The sequence below is a fragment of the Papio anubis genome, chromosome 8 (assembly GCF_008728515.1).
Source record: "Papio anubis isolate 15944 chromosome 8, Panubis1.0, whole genome shotgun sequence".
Lineage (NCBI taxonomy): Eukaryota > Metazoa > Chordata > Mammalia > Primates > Cercopithecidae > Papio > Papio anubis.
Genome location: NC_044983.1, coordinates 118,117,944 through 118,138,873, shown reverse-complemented (window position 1 = coordinate 118,138,873; position 20,930 = coordinate 118,117,944). Strand labels below are relative to the sequence as shown.

The window sequence follows — 20,930 nt, the reverse complement described above, 5'->3', positions numbered from 1 at the left end:
AGATGGAGTCTCACTCTGTTGCCCAGGCTGGAGTCCAGTGGCACGATCTCAGCTCACTGCAATCTCCACCTCCCAGGTTCAAGCAATTCTCCTGCCTCAGCCTCCCAAGTAGCTGGGATTACAGGCATGCGCCACCACGCCCGGCTAATTTTTGTATTTTTAGTAGAGATGGGGTTTTACCATGTTGGTCAGGCTGGTCTTGAACTTTGACCTCAGGTGATCAACTGGCCTTGGCTTCCCAAAGTGCTTCCCAAAATTACAGGTGTGCGCCACTGCGCCTGGCCCCTATACATCATCTTAACCCTTATTATTATGTTTAAATAAGTATCTGTTGCTCACTTAAAGGTTGCCTAAATTCCCTTGAAGTGCCTTTATTTTTAGGGGGACTTTGGGGAACTAAAGTGAGCAGTCACCCAAGATCCTGTGTCTCTAAGTGACCTGCCCGTGCCCACACAGGTCTCCCAATCAGCTACTCTGGCTGCAGCGACTGCTGCAGGCAACTGCCTGATGTGGGTGAAACTCTTCAAGTCTTGGATTCCAAAGACCTGTGTTGAGTTCTGGCTCTGACCTTCGTATTATCTACTCTGTAGGGTTGCTGTGCAAATGACATGGGCTACACTGCGAGGATACTTGAAGCATCCAATAAATTGGGGGAAATCATGGGTGAGGAAGACTGTTGGCAGAGGAAGACCCTGAATGCACACCCATCCTTGCTGTTATCCTCCATGCTGGACTGTGGCTCAGCCACAGGTTCTAATCCATGGAGGAGGGACCACAGCCCTTTTGCTGGAGCTATAGGTGCATGGAGGGCAGGAGGGGTTAAATGTGCCCAGGCTTGATGAACATCAGGTGTGGCATAAGCCTGTCTGGCTTCCAGAACTCTTGGATAAAGGACTTCCCCACTTTGTACTTTCCTGTCTGTTAAATGGGGATAACAGAATCTCAACATCGGGCTAGGCATGGTGGCTGATGCCTGTAATCCCAGCACTTTGGGAGGCTGAGATGGGAGGATTGCTTGAGGTCAGGAGTTCGAGACCAGCCTGGCCAACATGGTGAAACCCCGTCTCTACTAAAAATACAAAAATTAGCCAGGCATGGTGGCATGCACCTGTAGTCCCAGCTACTTGGGAGGCTGAGGCAGCAGAATCGCTTGAACTTGGGAGGCAGAGGTTGCACTGAGCTGAGATCATGCCACTGCACTCCAGCCTGGGTGACAGAGTAAGACTCTGTCTCAAAAACAACAACAACAACAACAACAACAACAACAACAAAACAGAATCCCAACCTCTCTTAGGATTGTCCGAGCACACCCACAAAACGCATGTAGAATTGTGCTTGTGATGTCAGTGAGGGCTAGCATGAGGATGGGCAGCAGGTGTTGTGGCTAAGTGCCAATGACTGTGACCTTTCTGAAGGCAGGAACATTGTTTTCTTCCTTTGGGAGGCACTCAGTGAGTGCTGATTGGAAAGAGGAATGGAAGCGGGGAGAGAAGATGCTGTGATGAGCTGGCTGGCCCAGGAAACAGAAGGGCCTTAGCTAGACTGTAGAGAAGAAGAAAAATAATACATGCCCATAGGACTGTATAACCTTGGGCCAATTATCTTACCTTTCCTGGCCTCAGTTGGGCTACGTGATCTCTAACATTTTTTTCAGCTAGAGCATTCCTGGATCCTACTAATGCACCATGTTGCTATTAGACTCATCCTCTCAAAATCCTCTTTCAGTGATTCCAGAGGACATTATATATCCTGTACCAGGAAATCCATAAATCCCATTCTAAAAGTGCCAAAGTCAGGCACTGTCCAAGTTCACACTGTCAAATGCAAGTTCTCTGTTCTTTAGAATGTTTACCATTAACTGCGAAGTGATCAAGACCGTTTCTGTTCTGTGGCTCTTTCTGTCCAAGAGCCCTGGTTCTTGGAAATAACGTGAAGTCTTCGGGCTCTCCTGGACTACGTGTCTCTGGCAGAAATTCACCACATGCTCAGAATCAATTCTCTAGCACAAAGTTCCCCAGAAGAAAGTAACAGGCAGTTCTACGAGATAATGAAACCTCAGAGTTCTCTATTAGGAGAGCCTAGGGGAGAGCTGGCACCTCAATCCTCTCCTGCCTGGAACCCATCTTTTCCCCTAAATGTCTTGGCCAGAGGGCAGTCTCTTTCTCCAGCTTCTAACTGTCAGTTCACGTCCCTGCATTATCTACCTCTCTGCCTCCCCTACACAAAAGCAAAGGCACACCCCATCACCACCAGTGCTGGCCTCCTGGCTTCTCCCTACTCCCTCCAGACCACCACTGCCACAAACAACTTCACTATGACATCCAACTCTGACCAGGCTGTGTGCAAATATCTTAATCTATTTTCAAAAAGACAGGGTGCCATGCAAATGAAAATAAGTTCTAAACTTCCTCCTCCACAGGCTATGGAGATCCCTGGGGGGTTCTGGGTACACCCAGGGGCTGGGGTGGGGATGCCTGAGATGGCTTTGTCCTTAGAGCCATTCAGCCCAGTCTCATGTTTTAAGAACAGCGGGAACGTAATATCAGCTGAAAGGAGTTTTCTGTGCGCTATTTAACTAAATGGCTCTGCAGCTGGGGAGAGCCATAGGCAGACGTGTTATGATTCAAAGGCTCCCAATTACAATGATCCTCTTTTATTGTATAAAAACAGCAACACAGCCATTCTCCACCCTCCCTCCGCCTGCTTCCTCCACCCCCTTCCCCCATTGGCTGGCGAGGCCACTCTGCATCCTGAAAGGAGCACCCAGATTCTCCTCCAGCTCCAACTTTGCAGCTTTCGGCCCACGGGGATTCCTTCCCTCCTGATCCGGGGAGGAGAGGGCGGAGGGCGCAATGCCCCTGGAGAATGTTCTCTTGGAGACACTAATAGAAGCTTTACAGTGGCCTCTTTTGAGGAGGGGTGGTTTGGGGGAGCTGTAGATAACAGGCGCGGATTTGTAATGCTCTCCTGTTTTGACTAAACTCTCATGCGCACACGTGCACGCACATTCATGCAGGCAGGCATGCACCTCTATACCCCTTATCAGAAAAGCAATCAGACTATCCCAAAGCACGATCTAAAACGGTCCCTTCTCCCCACACCTCTTCCAGGCTGATGTGGGCCAGGCCTCCAGAAGACTTATGTACAATATCAGAAAGCTCTGGAATCAGACTAAGCCGAGTTTGAATTCTGTCTCTGCTACCTTCTTTCTGTGACCTTGAATAAGTACTTAACCCTTCTGAGCTTTAGTTTCCTATCTTTTAAAATTTTTTATTATTTTGAGTCAGGGTCTTGCTCCCTCACCCAGGCTGGAGTGCAGTGACACGATCATGGCTTACTGCAGCCTTGACCACCCCGGCTCAAGCCATCCTCCTGTCTCAGCCTCCCAAGTAGCTGGGACTACAGGTGTGTGTCACCACACCCAGCTAATTTTTTACTTTTTTATTTTTTGTAGAGATGGGTTTTCACCGTGTTGTTCAGGCTGGTCTCGAACTCCTGAGCTCAAGCAATCCACCTGCCTCAGCCTCCCAAAGTGCTGGGATTAGAGGTGTGAGCCACCATGCTAACCCATTTTTCCTACCTTTTAAGTGGAATTACACCGCCACTCTCAATTTGCTCCTCAGGGTCAGATTAAATGACACTGTGAAGGGAAAGTGTTTAGCAGAGTGCCTAGCACATAGTAGGTGCTTACTTTTTCAGGGGCTGTTGCTGTTCTTAACATGGTGAACACCGTGTGCTTGTGCTGTGTCTGGGTATATGGGGAGCTTTGTGCATCTGGTTGTGTAGGGAGCTTTGTATTTGTTCAGTTTCACTAGCCAGAGTGTACCAGGCTGTGGGGGGGTGAGATGGCTGTGGGGGCATAAATGTCAGGCCTGCTGAGGACTGTTTTTCTTGAGTCTTTCTGCAACACTGGTTTAAACGGTCACCTCTGCACAGCGTACGCAGGCATGCATGAGTGCCTGCCGCTGCCTCCTTAACTTAGACTTTTGGTCCTTCCTCAGTTTTCTGCAGATGTTTTTGAGCCCAGCAGCTGCAGTTGCAGGCATCCAACCAGGACAAGGAGAGGCTATAGCCCAGGAACTCTCATTCATAACCTTCTTCCTCTCTGCCTCAATAGTAGGTTCCTTCTGTCTCTCCCAAGTGGCCCCTGGGCCCCCAGTAGGGAGATTTCCTTCCAAAGAAAGAGCTAACTCAATCTGGCTACTCCCTGAAGCCCCAGAGATCCATGAATCTATTCTCTGACCCTGAACTTGACAGGAAATGGTCCCTGGATTTTGCTGATTTCTCTCTGAAAGATAAACTCAGCGTGGGCTTCCCGCTCTTTCATCCGAAACTAGGTATGTGCACCCCTAAAATATATCACAAATCTCTTACACCACAACGAATGCCTGGCTCACATTCCTTCATATTGATCCCCTATGGATCAATAGCACAAGAATTTCATTCACTGCAGATTCTGTTATGTGTTAAATACCATTGCAGTGAAACATTGTGTAACAAGATTAATCTCCACTAAGTGTTTCTAATGTTAGGGAGTAGGGTGGAGAGAAAGAGGAAGAAAGGGTGTGAACTGTGGCTTTTAACAGGTATATATTGTCCACCAGGGGGTAAAGAGAGGTATCAGCAAGAAAACAGGTTCTGGCCCTCTGGCCCTGGTGTCTCTATTCCATTTTAAAGTTTAGGTGGAAACTGATATACTGCTGTCAGGACTGTTTTTCTCCTTGGGGTCTGTTACACACACACACACACACACACACCACTGCCAATCAGCCCCTCTTAACTGCATGATTACAAGTGTAAGAACAGGAAGCAGACTGTGGGTGGATGTTCTTAAAATCACAACCTGTTCAGTGTAGGGTGGGGGCATTAGAGAAGGGTGGGGGAGGGGAATCAGGATTTGTTTCAGTTCAAAATGAAATAATCGCGTCACTACAGAAAATAATGTCTACCTTATTGTCTATCAAAGGGGCATGTGCACGGCCAAACATCCTTCCTGAGCTGCACTGTCTGGATGTGGCCATGACACAGCACATTATGGTATCTGAACAATGCACCAGCATCTCATTGTGATATTCCAGGGTCAGGTTTCCATTTCAATAGTTGCTCAGACTTGCCACAAAATGAGTGCATGTGTGTACTGGGGGTCGGGGGAGGCAGAAGGGGAATGACAATGAGATGGGACAGTCAGCGTCCTGGGATTGATGATGAAATCCACACATGCTAATTACTTGGCACCTCAAATTTACAATAAAGTCACTTCCTTGAGGTGGTTGCAGTGATGATTTGTTGAGCACAATTCATATGGGAGGTGTGTGCTAAGCCTTTTTACAACTTTCTTATGTTTCCTAACAACTCATACAGCAGCTACTAAAATGATCTCCATTTCAGAGATAAGAAAACTGAGGTAAGTAATAGCTCAAAATTATAAAGGTAATACCCTGAGCAGAGAGAATCAGAGAGGCTCGCCCTTGCTGGAGGAATCCAGTCTGGGGAATCTCGTGCTGGGAAGGCCTCTGGCATCCTCTGATATCATCTCCTTGATTTAAAGCAATGGTGAGGGTCATGGCCGAAGGTGTCCTGCTGATGAGTGCTGGAGCTGCAGCTGGGGCCCAGGAACCCCCAAGGTCAGGAAAAAGGCAAGTGTAGTGTTTGGAGAGTAAATGGCACCCCCTTCCAGTTTTTCCAGTCCCGCTAACTGAATTATCCAGAAAGGCGAGCTGATTGCCTCCCTGTAACAGCTGACTCACATCAGGTTAAGTTTGGATTCTTATTGACAGGACCTAAAAGAAAATCATCCCTCACTTCTTTGTTGCACACTGTCTTCTTTTTGCCCTGAGGCAAAACGCGTCCCCTGGCCTGAAACTTTCCAGAACTCGTTTTATTTCAAATAGGAACTAAGCTCGTTTGTCTGCACAAGGTATTCTGCTGTCAGTCTCAGTCTTCCCTTCCCCAAACACGTGACAATTCCTCTTCAGAAACCTGCCATAGCTTCCCAGTACCTAGAGATTAAAAGCCAACCTCCTCCTGGTCCACCCCCAAGCCTGGCATCATCTCTTTGCACAGCCTTCCCTGCCTCCCCCTCTCCACCTCCCCAGGTTACCTGTCCACCGCTCCCAGGGCTCTTCTTTCTCATCTTTGGCAGCACATGCCCTCCCTGCCAACTCAACAACCGTTCCTCCTTTCACCCCTTCTTCCTTACAAGTTGAACCCCAATTTGCTCATGACAGCAATGGGTCCAACTAAAAATACTTAATTGCTCTTCCCTGGCAATAGTAACCACGTAGCACAGCTCTGGTCGATGAGCTAAGGACAGAAGTCCCTGAGAGGGGTGCCCCTTCCCAGATATAGCAGTGAAGCTGTACCAGGTAAAAGCTCTCTGAGCCTCATTCATCCTTTTTTCTCTTTCTTGGAATGCAAATGTGTGGCCTGGAGACATAGCAACCACTTTCCTACCATGAGTTGATAAACCTAAGGCCAAAGGCCTCCACTCTAAGCATCGCAAAGTAGAAAGAAGTAGTCTGGGTTCCCAATGGTACAGCTGAGGCATCATCCCCCTTTACTCCCCGCCCCATTGTTGTCTGACACAAAAACGTCCCTATCAGCTGAGGCATCATCCCCCTTTACTCCCCGCCCCATTGTTGTCTGACACAAAAAAGTCCCTATCTGGTTAAGTCACTGGTAGTCAAGATTCTGCTGCTAGCAGCTGAATGCAATGATATTGGCTACACCTCCAGACATTGTTCCTCTTCATTCATGGGGCAGTTCAGCTGCTCCCACCTCTAGGAGACCCTCTGTGATCCCCTCAGAGCAGAAGAATCATGCCTTTCCTTGTGCTTCCACAGTGGTTAGTTTTCTCAATTATAGCAGTTATCTAAGCCTGCTTGATTTGGTTTAATGAGTGCTTCCCTGCAGTCAGCTCAAACTCCTAGAGGGCAGGGAGTCTGTATCCCACCAGCATCTCCATAATGTCTGGAGCATGCAGTGCTTTGTGTTTCAGCCCGGGGGGCTCTGTCTCCCCAGCGTTTCCATAACATCTGGTTATGCGCTCTGCATTGCAACGGCAGAGTGCGTGCGTTCTGGGGGCTGCCACTCCACTTATTAGCTGTTTGGTCTTGGGCAAGTCAGCTAACTTCTCTGGGCTTGTGCCTCCTCATCTAGAAAAAGGAGAATGAGAGGACTTACATCAGAGTTGTCATGAAGACAAAATAGTCTAGTCATAAGCACTTGGGATGGTGCCTGGCATACGAAAATGCTTAATGGCTATGGGTTCTTATTAGTATAATGAACATTATAGTTGCTGAGTGAATAAATGAAATCAACCCACAGTTGCTAAATAAATGAATAAAGGAAAAAAATCCAGGTAAATTCTGGAGTTCAGACTTCGGGACAGTGGCTACTGTTCCCTCTTTTCTGCCTGGACTTGACCCTTTACCTTTTTATTCTAACTATGACACTGGACGCTGCTACAATAGACTGGTTAAGGCTATGAAGTTAGGCCTGGATTTGCTTTTTGCCTGGTCGCTCAGGCAAGTTTCTTCACCTCTTGGAGCCTCTGTTTCCTCAACCATAAACGGAGGATAATAGTAGTACTTAGCTCACAGGGTTGTGGTGAGAATTAAACGATAAAGCACGTAAAATATACAGCATTGTGCCTCACACACTGTAACAGTGTTAGCAACTGCTATCAAACATTGCCATGATTCCTTTTGATAAGTGCACAGCACCCCGCTGAATCACATGGTCCTGATGTGGATGAGAAACGCGGGGTGGGGCCCCCTTTCAGCAAGTCAAGATACACTGCACTTACATCACAGGAATACCCTTTCTTCAGTGCCAATAAACAGTGGTATTTTTCCCCTTTAAATGGACATTAGTTGATACAGCTGATGTGCCCCAAAATCTTGGTTTCTTGCATTTTCCCCTGAAGCACGATCTTCAGGTGCATCCTTTAGCTGACAGCAAACCTGGCTAGAAGGAAAGGTACAAGAGCACAAGAGAACAATCGCGGAGCAAAGCATTTAAACAGCGATGATATTTCCACACATCACCAGTCCAATTATTGTCAGTGACACATTTCAGCCTTACTTGTAGATTTTTTTTCCCTTCTGGCCTTAAAAGAAGCTGTATATACAGCCTTCTGTAACTTTCCCTTTAAACTTAAACCTTTATGCTAGTCCCATTCAACCACTTGACGGCTCCATTAATCTATTTTTACTATTAAACATGCCATTTTACAAGATATTTATTCCACTTGGTCGTCATCCAAACGCTTTTTGACATTACTGCCCTGGGAGTGAACTGCTTAAACTCGCCGCCCTCATAAACAGAAAATCACCTTTTGACTCAAATCTTGAAGAGCTCTCAGAACCTCACCCCCTTCACTTCCACAGGCATTAATTTCTGCCATATATAAAGGAGAGAGTGAGTAAGTGTGTGTGTGTTTGTGTGTGTGGTTTTAAGAGGGTAATTGTGGGAGGTCTGGGCAATTCAAGAAGTGCTGGGGAAAGAATCCTCTCCTCCTAACTCCTCCATTCTGCTCATCGGGGCCTGCCTGAGACCTGGGGATCTGGTAAGTTAAGAGAGAGAAAGTGATCAGAGAGCAGGTTGGGGAAGAACTCCAGGGCCTAAAAGTCAGTCTCCCAGGGGGCCAAGCTGAACAACCACTCTTTAAAAGGGGAGGGGTCGAGGGAAAGTCCTTATTCATCGACTTCCCTCCTTCTCCACGTCCCAGACAAACAAAAGGCCACCGCGAAACAGCTGAAGGTAGAGACCCCACTGGCTTTGAAGCCTATCAATCAGGTGGAAACCTGAACAAATCACAATTTGACTTCCCCATCAAGTTTTCTCCCCAGCCTGACAAACCCTCCTCCTCCGCCGCCTCCACCTCCTCCTCCGCCTCCCAGGCTCAGCACAGCTACGAGGCCAAAGGGACCGTCCTGTGATGCCTGCTGGTTTCCAACTTTCCGCTCATCTTCGTCTCCGCAGCCTCCTGCAAAGCGGCTGGGAAAAGGGCAAGTTTGCAAAGCCGAGGATACCGAGTCCTGGGGAAGCCACAAAGAAGCTGCAACACCAACAAAGATTAACCTCTTGTGGGGCAGACGAAAAGCGCCAGCTGCCGTTCAGGGGGGCGAACGTGGGCTCGGGCTGGCAGAGGCTCCGGCCAGCCGGCGGCGGACAGCAGGTCCGGGGGTCCCGCGGCCCCCCTGGGCCCGCCGGCCCGCGCGGACTCCCCCTGCACCTGAGCGGGGGTGAGGACAGCGCCGCGCTCCGGCCCTGCCCCCGCCAGGTAGCTCGGCTGCCGCCCGCGCTGCGCGCCCGCTGCCTGCAGCCGCCGGGAGCGACGAGAGCAGAGGCAGCCTCGGCCCACGGCGTCATGCTTCCTGCCACCACATTACGGCGAATCGTCACCGGGAGAGGGGAGCGAGGGGAGAGGGGGAGGGAGGGGAGCAGACACACGCAGCCCCCCGCCTGCCAAAACGCGCGGAGACAGGGCCACGTCCCGGTGGAGTCCCCGCGGGACCTGCCCCGTTTGCACAAAGCGCCGCAGTTTGGCCAAGAAGGGAGGGAGACGGCCACGAAATAAATAAATAAAAACAGTCGGGTCTACGTAACGCCCTGTCGAAAGCGGACGCCATATTTTTTTGTGGCTTATGTCGACATAGGGAAACGTAGACATGTTTTTCCTCCTGCTCCTCCTCCTCCTCGCTTTGGCTCCCATTTATCCAAACTTGTAATCAAAACTCTTAAAAAAAAAAATCTCCTTCCCTCTCTGTATCCGCTCATTTCCTCCCACCCGCAAAAAGAGCCTGCACACCCCCCCCTTCCGTACCCCCCTTCCAATCACAAACCCGGCCAAGTCCCATTAACAACACATTTTCGGGAGCCGCGGCGGCGACGGCGGCGGTGGGAAAGTTGGGCTGGAGTGGCCGGCGCCCGGCGTGCGGGGCTCGGGGCTGGCGGCGCCGGCTGGGGGGGCTCCGCGCCGAGGCGAAGTTTCTTACCTGCGCCGGGGCTGGGAACGCGGGGACCCGGGCTGGGAATGCGGAGACGCGGCACGGGCGTTCCAAAATGGAACTCTGCTGGCTCCCCCCACCCACTCCCCACTCCCCACCGGGCGCCCGGCTCGGGCTCCGTGGGAAAGAGGGGGAAAGCCAGTCTGTCAGACAGACAGACAGAAAAAGCCCCCGTACGGAGAACGGTGGCCAAAATTTTTAAAAGAAAAAAAAAGGAAAAAAAAAAAAAAAGGGAAAAAAAATGCCTCGATCAGTGGGGAATCTACGCCAAAACCCACATGATCTGTAACGTCAGCATGCGTATTTGCATACGATACCACCACCCGAGCTGCCACCCGGGCTCGGGTTCCGCAGAAAGTTACAAAGTGAAATTCAGCCCCCTCCGGAGACACCGGCGAAATGTCATTTTTCAAGCAGGAGCTGGGGGGGAGGCTAGCCCTAAAGGCGCTGGTTACTGGCCAAGGTGGGGGGGCAGTAAATTAACTTAAAAGTCTGAGCCCAGTAACGGACTCGGTGGAATTTCTGCGAGAAGAGGAGGGGGAGGCGCGAGCGAGATCATTGAATATTAAGCACGACCCCGCGCGGCGGCCGCAGCCAAACCCTCTCCGTGCAATACCCATTTTCTTTATGAAAAGTTCAAGGTGTCACTGATGAGCTCAACAAACTGTTGATCTTGACCACGTGGAGTGGCGGACCGTGGGACCGAAGGGCGCGCTTGCAGGCCGGGCTCTGGCGGCACCCGGGCCCCCGGACCCTCTGCAAGGGGCTGTACGCGGGTGGGGCCACCAGGCACCCTGTGCGCTGCCTGCGCCTTGGCCCGGTTTCAGGCTCAGAAAAATAATAATAACGATTTTAAAACTATGTTGAGCGAGACACATTTTACTCCCGGAATGATAATGAGAAGGCTCGGCGTAGGGAGGGGAAGAAGGAGCCCCCACTTATATAACGACTTGAAGTTAGATCACTTTTGCTTGGGGAGATTCCGGGATTTCCGCCTGCTCCAGGTCTGAGGCTGGTTAAAGATCCTCGAACTTTTTCCTTTAAGAGCCAATAAACAAACAGACGCCCCAGGGGCCGACTTAAACTCTGGTAGAGCCCGCTTTCGCTAGAATTCTCAGATTCGAAGAAATGCACACGCCTGCGGTGCTCGCAGAGAAGTCCCTCGGAAGCTAGGCGGGTCGCTTTCGCAACTAGGACTCCAATGTTCCCAGCGGGAGCGGAGCTCTCACCGCGGCAGCCCCCTGGCTCCCCTCGGCGCCTTAGAGCAAAGGCGGCTGTGGATCGCACTGCCCTTCGCCTGTGGCCTCGGAACCATGAACTTGTATTCCGGACGCCGCGCTCCTGCCACAGCGCTGGGCTAAAGAGCTCTAAGGAATTCGGGATCCGGGCACACTTCGGGATCTCACGCGGCAACCTGTCTGCACCGCGCATTCCTGCCCAGATGGACCTTGTTTCCCCTGTGCTAGCGTGTGGGCTCTTGGGCAGCTCCTGGGCGGGGACGAGGGGATGCGGTCTGGGGGCTAGTTTCGAGGCTCCGAGCGCAGCCAGAAAACAAAGGGAGCCTAGGGCTGAGAGGCTCTGCGGAGTCCCCGCCCGCCCTGCAGATTAGCAGGCGCGTCGCGTCGGGGCTTCCCGGCCAGCTCTGCTCTGGGGAATTAGAACGAACTCTAGCGGCCGTTTGCAACTCGGCTCTGGGCGCGAGGGCATCAACAGGTGGCCGTGTGCAGCGGAGAGGCCAGTGGCGAGGACCCGGACTGGGGTGAGGACAGTTGGCCTTGGGGCTGACTGGGTGGCGGACGCGCTGGGTGACCTTTTGGTTTTTTCATTTCCGAGGCCAGGAAGAAGGAAGTAGCTAAAAGGTTTTTGTAAGTTCTGCCCCAGGGCTCTAATTTCTGACATACCGCTTGGCTCCCCAGAAATCCTTTGCAACAAAAATTAAAACAGCTCATAGGCAAAACTTTCTTACTGGTCTGCACCTGTTTGTTCGGTTATTGCTGATGTAGGGTCTGTTTGTTGGCATTTTAACCGCCCATAAAACAAGATTTTATCCTGGGAAGGAGTCTCTTGCGTGATGCTCTCGGGCCTGAAAGGCGACTTGGAGGGGCTCTTACAGGATTCTGTTAACTTCTTGATGACTGTAATCCAGCTTAGGCCACGTCTTTCTCAACCTCATTTGGTACCGGCTATCTAAGAACCTAATTTACTTGCCATCAACATCAGAATTTACTGATCTCTGATCTCCTCCCCACCTCCGCCTCACCCAGGGTGAACCAAAATAGTAAAAAGAAAAGAAAAAAATATGGGAACCCCCGCCCCCCATTCCTCCCTCTTGTCCCGTCCCGCCCGGCCACACCAACTTCAAGATTTTGATATCGCTTACCTTATTATGCCCCTTCCAGGCCATTCCACTCCCTGCCCCCTCCCCCTTTAAAATAAGTCTAGTTCTGTCTGTTTCCATGGAAATTACCCAAACCTTAACGAAGCTATTCCTATTTTGAGGCTGCACCTCCTCTGGATGATCAATCACTTAGGAAGGTTTTCTATAAGCCAAGTTTCCCTGGCTGCCACCTCATTGCCACCTGCTTCTGGCAGGGTGACAGATTGTACGTAGGGTGGAATGGGCCAGGCCAGGGGGAAGCCAGGTAACCGTCTAAATGGTCTACTGGGTTCTCATATCTTCAGAGCACTTGGAGCTCATGGACACTAGCAAGGATGAGGGGCCTCTGATGTGTTGCAGTGTCTTTAAATTGTTCAGAGTTTAGCATGGACTGAACTTGCACCATATAAAGAGAAAACGATGAGGAATAAGACAAAGGTGGTTTTTGCTTTATGTGGTATGATCCCCGTTTGCTTTAAGTATATCCATGGAGTAGACAGACCCTTATCTGACAGGATTTAGGAGCTTCAGAATCAATAATGTTGGACAAGTAAATGTTCAGCCAGGAAGTAACATATGCCACTTTCACTTACAACTCATTGGTCAGAACCAAAAGTTAACTGTAAAGATCCATGGAAGTATTGTGTGCCTGGAAATGGAGAGAAGGGGAAAGATTTGCACTAGTGTGATAGCACTAACGACTATCATAAATAATAATAGCAGTTCACAATTATTGATCATTTACCATGTGCTGAGCCTTTTATATGTATCATCTCATTGAATCATCACAAAAATCTATATTTTATCTTTATCTTACTGATATAGAAACTGAGACTTAAAGAGCTTAAGTACTGTACCTTGCTCAATATCACACAGATGCTAAGTAATGGAGTTGGGATTTAAGCTTAATTTTACCTGCTTCCCAGATAATAGACTTTTAAAACACTGTCCTCAACCACCTTTAGACTTAGTTGGTCCCCTGTTGTTGGGCATTGGGTAGTTTCAATTTTATTCCAATGAACAACCTTGTGTCAAATCTTTTGAATCATCTGTGATTACTTCCTTAGGATAAATTCCTAGGTACATATTTGCTTGGTTGAAATATACACATATTTCAAGAATAAAAACCTTTCGCAAAAAGTGAAAGCTTTAGAAGGTGTGGTAGTCTTCTAAGATGGCTTTTTTCAATCCTTTCCCTCCCTTTTTGAAAAATACGTCACCATTAAGAGGTGGAGTTTACTTCCCCTCCCTTGGAATCCGGGCTTGTCCTGTGATTGCTTTGGATGCAATGAAAGTGATATTCTGAGACATCTAAATCCAAGTCTTAAGAGACTGGCAATTTCTGTTTCCTTCCTTTTAGGGTCCTGCTGCCATGCTGTGGGAAGCCCAAGTTTCATGGAGAGGCCACATGGAGCGAAAACCAAGGTGATAGGGACAATAGCTCCACCTGAGATCCTGGTTAATACACAGATTTTAGCCATCTTGGATGCTCCAGCCTAATTGATCTCCCAGTTGACTCTAGTCTCACCTGACATTCTGTAGAGGAAAACCATCCAACTCCACCTAGTCAACCCACAGAATCATGAGATGATCATAAGACTGTAGTTGTTTAACATTATTAACTTTTGGGGTGGTTTATTATACAGTGATAGATAAATAAAATGGGAGTTATTATCCGTATCTTTATTTATACATATATCTGAATATTCTAGATCTACTCCCCACTGAGCCCTGCAGGGTATAGGTAGCATTGTGAAATATTGGAGGCCAGGACAAGGGGCTAGAGAGGCCTCTTGGTCCATGATGCCTGAGCTGGCCCACTCTCCAAATCAAAGCTTTTCTTGATTTTAGTTGTTGCTCATGAAGGATCCCCCGCCACAGGTCCCAGATCCTAAGCAAATAAGAACTCATTTATCAAGCATAGATACTCAGTAGGTGCTGGAGTTAAGTTCCTGTTTGCTGTTGCCAAAAACAGAGGTTTCCATTATTTAAGGATATACACTGTGACCAGGACTGCAAGTGCCTACTATGTACATGGCTGCCTGGGAGGTGCTTCTTTATGTCATTTAATCTTTTAAACAGCCTTCTGAATAGTATATTGTCTCCTTAATTTGTAGGAGGAAACAGAAGTTTATAGAAGTTTATGAATTATCCATGGGCCATACAGCTGATAAGTTAGAAGCAGGTCTTGAGCCCACATTTGATTGATTACAAATCCTGCCTGCTTCCCACTATACTTGTGGCTTGCAAATTAACTCATGTGCAAACCACCTTCACCAATTTTGTCCCAGCAGCAAAGGTACTACCTATAAATTTTATTCAGCCAGGGTCGTGGCTCACACCTGTAATCCCAGCACTTTGGGAGGCTGAGGCAGGTGGATCATTTGATGTCAGGAGTTAGAGACCAGCCTGGCCAACATGGTGAAACCCCATCTCCACTAAAAAATACAAAACAATAAGCCAGGTTTGGTGTTGAGTGCCTGTAATCCCAGCTACTCAGGAGGCTGAGGCAGGAGAATTGCTTGAACCAGGGAGGCAGAGGTTGCAGTGAGCCGAGATTGTACCACTGCACTCCAGCCTGGTAACAAAGCTAGACACTGTCTCAAAAAAAAAAAAAAAAAAAAAAGAAAAGAAAAGAAAAGAAAACATTTTATTTACATTGATTCACATTTTTAAAACTTAAATGCACTTATTTCATACTAATACTAAAGAAGCCTTTGTCACAATAGAAACAAGAAAATCCAATATTGAATTTTCAAATGAATCAATGAAAGGTAACAGTGAAAATAAACATGGGGAAAAAAGCCCAGCACTATTGAGCTAGCTAGATACTCTTATTTGCAGAAGGTAGAGATGGAGGGGAAAGGTGTTAGAAAGTTGTTAGAGACAGGGTAGCACCAAACTGAGTTGTTTTTGTTTTTTTTCTTCTTTTTTTGAGCTCATTAAAAGGATGGGAAGAGAATTGAAAAGTTATAACTTTCTCCGAGTCAGAGCTATTTTGTCTATACCTGCACATCATTTAAAACCATCTCATGGCCACACATGCTACTAGTGGTACGTATTTCACATGGCTGACACCTGGCTGCCTGCCACAGTTCTTCATGTATGAATCTATTACAATGTTGCTCCATCTGAGAGCATAAGAATCAGTGCCAAGGGTTGAAGGGCTGAATGTGCTCCCTTGCCCCCCAGTTCATATGTTGAAATCCTAATCCGCGATGTGATCATATTAGGGAGTGGGCGGGGCCTTTGGGAAGTGATTAGATCATGAAGGTGGGGCCTTCATGATGGTGATACTGGAGTGCTGGGTAGAGAAAGGCGGGTCCCTGGCCAGGGCTCCACCCCTACAGACTAGGTGAGGACAGGCACTCCTGGTTTTGCATCTAAACGTTGCATTTTCCTAGACCACCCTGGACCACCACACCCTCATCCTGGTCCTATAAAAACCCGAGACTCAGGTAGATACAGGCAGCCAGACTAGAGGGGCAGTTGGAGAAGATTTGGGCCACTGAGAAGCCTGACTCCAGGGGAAAACCATCTTCCTTCTGGCTGCCCCATCTGCTGAGAGCTACTTCCACTCAATAAAACCTTGCACTCATTCTTCAAGCCCACGTGTGATCAGATTCTTCTGGTACACCAAGGCAAGAAACCCAGGAATACAGAAATCCCTCTGTCCTTGTGATAAGGAAGGGGGTCTAACTGAGCTGGTTAACACAAGCCGCCTATAGACAGCTAAACTAAAAGAGTACGCTGTAACACCCACCCACTGGTGCTTCAGGAGCTACAAACATTCACCCCTAGGCACTGCTGTGGAGTCGAAGCCTCACGGCCTGCCCATCTGTACACTCCCGTAGAGGTTTGAACAGTGGGGCACTGAAGAAGCAAGCCACACACTCATTGCATGCCCTGTGAGGGGGACAAGGGAACTTTTCCCATTTTAATGGGATTGGTGCCCTTATAAAGGGAACCACTGGAGAACTCACTTTCTCTCTCCCTGCTTCCCTCCAAGTAAGGACACAGCAAGAAGATGGCCAGGAAGAGAGCTGTCACCCGAACCTGATCATGCTAGCACCCTGATCTCAGACTTGCAAGCCTCCAAAACTGTGAGAAATAAATGTCTCTTGTTTAAGCCACCCAGTCTCTGGTTATTTGTTCTATAGCAGCCTTACCTGGCTAAGACAGTTCAAGGAACTTGAAATTCTGTAAATACCAACTAACTCATTTCCCTGGCTCCAGTTTTTACCTCTACTATTCATGCTGTCACCAAAACACAGATCTTGCTTGGTCACCTCCTTGCTTACAATCTTTTATTGCTTTCTACTTCTTTGGGGTGGCAGGTGTGATCTTGCGTAAACTTGTCCAAACCAGCATTCCCAGCCCAGTCTTCTGCCTCTTCTCATCTTGTCCTCTACAATTTAACATTGCTGGATTCCTTGTCACTCCCTACATTTTCCATGGTCTTTTCCATCTTTGTAAATGGTGCACCCTGTACCTGGAATGGCTTCCTTCTTCCTCAAGACACAGATCAAATGTCACTTTCTTTAGGAAACCTTCCTGTACTCTCCCAAAGAGAGTTAATCCTGCCTCCTCTGAAGTCCTACAGAACCTTGCACTTAACCTTGAGTTAGCAATTATTGCCCAGTAATCTAGTTACTTCTCTGTATTTGCTGTATCCATTTTACTATACGTCCCTTGTGGATGAGTATTTCGCCATAGTCATCTCTGTGTCCTTGTTTCTTGCCTCTCGTGGGGTATATTGCAGGCAGAATTCAAAGATGACCCCCAAGATTCCCAGTCCCTGATTATTCATTCAACCATGGATGTAGGTATTGCTGTGAAAAGATTTTGCCGATGTTGTTAAAGTGCCGAATCACTTGCCCTTGAAATATGGAGATTATGAAGATTATCTGGATGGGCCTGATGTAATCGTATGAGTCCTTTAAAAGCAGACAGGTTTCTCTGGCTGGTGGCAGAAGGGAAAGTCAGAGACATTCAAAGAATGAGAGGGATTTTACACGAGGGAGGTTTTCTGTTGCTAAGATGGACCTGAGAGCCACTTCTAAAAGCTGAGAGCAGACCCTGGCTGACAGTTAACAAGACACCTGGGACCTCAGTCCTACAAGCACAAGGAAATGAATTCTGCCAATAACCAATAAGCTTGAAAGAAGACCCTGAGACCTAGATGAGAAGTGCAGCTCTGGCTGACACCTTGATTTCAGTCCAGTGAGACCCTGAGCAGAGAATTCAGTGAGGCCATGACTAGATTTCTGACCTACAGAAATTGTGAGATAGTGAATTTGTGGCGTTTTATGCTACTAGGATTTTGGCAGGTCTTTTTCCCCCATAGAAATAAACAATTGATAAAGGGTAGATACTGAGTAAATGTTTGCTGAATGAATAAGTGAATGAAAACATGCATCATTCAGTAGCCATAGATGACATTTAAGGGGAACACCTTTCCCCACTCCTGGTTTCCAGGAGGAGGGGTTTTCTCCAGAGGATATTTCAGCTTCTCTCTGACTCTGGAAGTGTCTGGCTCAGCTGCACCCTTCCTCCCCGGGGCACTCCCCTGAGACCCTGAGTCTCCTTTGTTCTGCATCTTAGCATGGGTTGGGGCATTCCCCGCAGCACTGCCTACACCTGTGTGGGTATGCCAGCCTCATTCTGGGTTGTGTATTTGCAGCCCACATGGCTAACAGATGATATTATTCAGCTCAGGCTGCCATAAAAAATGCCCAGCTGGGTAGCTTAGACAACGTTTTTAGGCAGCTGCCATCTTGCTACGTGCTCTCATGACTACTTTGTGTGTGTGTGTGGAGAGAGAGAGAGAGACAGAGAGAGAGAGATACACACACACACACACACACACACAGACAGAGAGAGACAGAGAGAGAGACAGAGAGAGATACACACACACACACACACACAGAGAGAGAGAGAGAGAGAGAGACAGAGAGAGACAGAGAGAGAGAGAGAGAGAGAGAGAGAGAGAAAGCCAGACAGAAACAGAGAAAGCAAGCAAGCAAGCTCTCTAGCTCTCTGGTATCTTTTCTTATAAGGTCCCTAATCCCATCATGAGGACCCCAACCTTATGGCCTCATCTAATCCTAATTACCTCCCAAAGATCCCATCTCCAAACACCAACACACTGGGGAGTAGGGCCTCAACATATGCATTTCGAGGGGACACAAACATTTAATCCATAGTACAGACCTATGACCCCCTCCTTCAGCACGGCTACTAACAGTAACAAAGATAGATGATTCATTGGACCCCATATGTACTCCTTATTTTGTTTGCATACTGGATTGGGAAAATGGGTATTATTTATTCAAGGTAAAGTCCCTTGGAGACCTCAACAGAAGACACAAATTATTGTGGGAATTGTACCTGTGGCAAGACAACATTTTTGCAAATGTTTAGTGATAGTATCACCTCCATCCATATCCTTGTACCCCTTGACTTTCTTCTTCACCCCATCCAAGTAGAGATAAGAATTTTTGATGCTTTTCCCCTCAGAGAAGGAATGAGGTAAAAATTGCATTTTTGAGCAAACTCTTAGCTTTCTAGTTTTAAAAATGTGGATCCCTAGGGGGATGGAAAGAACTTAGGACATGGACAATAAGTTTTAGAGAGAACATAAAAAAGAGAAACCTCACCACTGCCTCTCCCACACCTGGAATGGATGCCTTCGTTTAGGAGAAGAGAGAAAGTTGGAGGGAAAATAATGAGGATGCTGCAGATTCCTTCTCTCTGGATGAACCCCAAGGAGGTGGCAACACCACCCCCAAGGACTGTGGGATCAGATCAGAAGACCTGAGCCATTTCCAGGTAGAGTTCTGGGGGCAGGTAGAGAGACACCAGAGAAAAAATGGTTGCTTAGTGAGGCAGGTGGAGAAAACCCTGCCTTCCCTCTCCTTGGCTGTTCTATAAAGTGACTTTACCACCTTCTATCAGGACATAAGATCTATTTCCCCTGTCCTTGAACCTGGTTGGATTTGTGAGTGCTTTGAGCAATAGTGTGCAGCAAAAATGACTGATTCTATGTGATTTTTGAGGCTGGGTTGCAAAAGGCAATGCAGCTTCTGCTGTGCCTGCTGGGACACTTGAGTTTTGGAAACTTGAGCCACTGTGTAAGAAGTCCATTTCCCTAGAGGCTGCTGTGCTGTAAGGTGACCTCAGCACGTGAGAAGAGGCCTCAAGTCAGCAGCCCCAGGTGAGGTCCCAGCCAGCAACTGGCATCCACTACCAGACAAGGGAGCGATGAGCCCTCCAGATGATTCCAGCCTCCAGCTGTTGAGTCACTCCCAAGGATCAGGTCTTACCAGCTGTTGCCTTAGACATCATTGGAGCAGAGACAAGCCATTCCCATTGTGTCCTGTCTGAATTCCTGAGCCACAAAATAGTGTGCATAATAAAATGGTTGTCTCACACTCCTAAGTTGTGGGGTGGTGTGTGATGCAGCAAGAGTAACCAGTGTAAGGGATGAATGTGGGATGACCCCAAGTGCCCAGGGTGGTGTAGTCCATAGAATGATGGCCCCAGGCTGGGTGCAGTGGCTCACGCCTGTAATCCCAGCACTTTGAGAGGCTGAGGTGGGCGGATCATGAGGTCAGGAGCTTGAGACCAGCCTGGCCAACATGGTGAAACCCTGTCTCTACCAAAAATACAAAAATTAGCCAGGCATGGTGGCACACGCCTGTAATCCCAGCTACTCCGGAGGCTGAGGCAGGAGAATCGCTTGCACCCAGAAGGCAAAGATTGCAGTGAGCTGAGATCGTGACATTGCACTTCAGCCTGGGTGACAGAGCAAGACTCTGTCTTAATAATAATAATAATAATAATAGCCCCAAAGAGGTCCATGTCCTAGTCCCTGGAACCTGTGCATGTGTCCTCTTACATGGCAAAGGGATTTCACAGATATAATTAAGTTAAGGATCTCGAGATGGAAGATTATCCTGGATTATCCGGTGGTTCTAACATGAACACCAGGCTGTTTATAAGAGGGAGGCAAAAGGTCGGAGTTAGAGAAAAAGACATGACCATGAAAGCAAGAGGTCACGGTGATGCAGCCACAAGTGAGGAAGGTAGGCAGCCTTTAAACCTTTTTTTTTTTTTTGAGACAGGGTCTCACTCTGTCACCCAGGCTGGAGTGAAGTGGTGTGACCTCAGCTTGCTGTAACCTCCACCTCCTAGGCTCAAACGTTCCTCCCACCTCAGCCTCCCGAGTAGCTGGGACCACAGGCGCACGTCACCACACCCTGTTAAAGTAGGCAGCCTCTAGAAAGAGGAAAAGGCAAGACAATGGGCTCTCCTCTGGAGCTTCCCAAAAGGAAGCAGCCCTGCGGACACCTTGATTTTCATCCCATGAGACCCATTTTATTTTATTTTATTTTATTTTATTTTAATTTTTTTATTATTATTATTATACTTTAAGTTCTAGGGTACATGTGCATAACGCGCAGGTTTGTTACATATGTATACTTGTGCCATGTTGCTGTGCTGCACCCATCAACTCGTCAGCACCCATCAACTCGTCA

The 20,930-nt window shown here is 48.1% G+C and overlaps 1 protein-coding gene and 1 long non-coding RNA gene across 4 annotated transcripts in view; one reads left to right on the top strand and one right to left on the bottom strand.

Annotated features, from left to right (window-relative positions):
- The window catches only part of ZHX2 (zinc fingers and homeoboxes 2), a 193,626-nt gene extending 183,027 nt beyond the window's left edge, over nt 1-10,599 (bottom strand). For all 3 annotated transcript variants that reach the window (XM_009213535.4, XM_009213537.4, XM_003903121.5), the window contains exon 1: nt 10,002-10,599. The gene's annotated coding sequence lies outside the window, so the exon portion shown is untranslated. The remainder of the gene's footprint in view (nt 1-10,001) is intronic.
- Nucleotides 10,600-11,963: 1,364 nt separating this feature from the next.
- LOC108587354 lies at nt 11,964-18,251 on the top strand. The gene is made up of 3 exons (XR_002523970.2): nt 11,964-13,991; nt 15,329-15,444; nt 16,400-18,251. It is a non-coding gene; the product is annotated as an uncharacterized LOC108587354 (long non-coding RNA).
- The last annotated feature ends 2,679 nt before the right edge of the window (nt 18,252-20,930 follow it).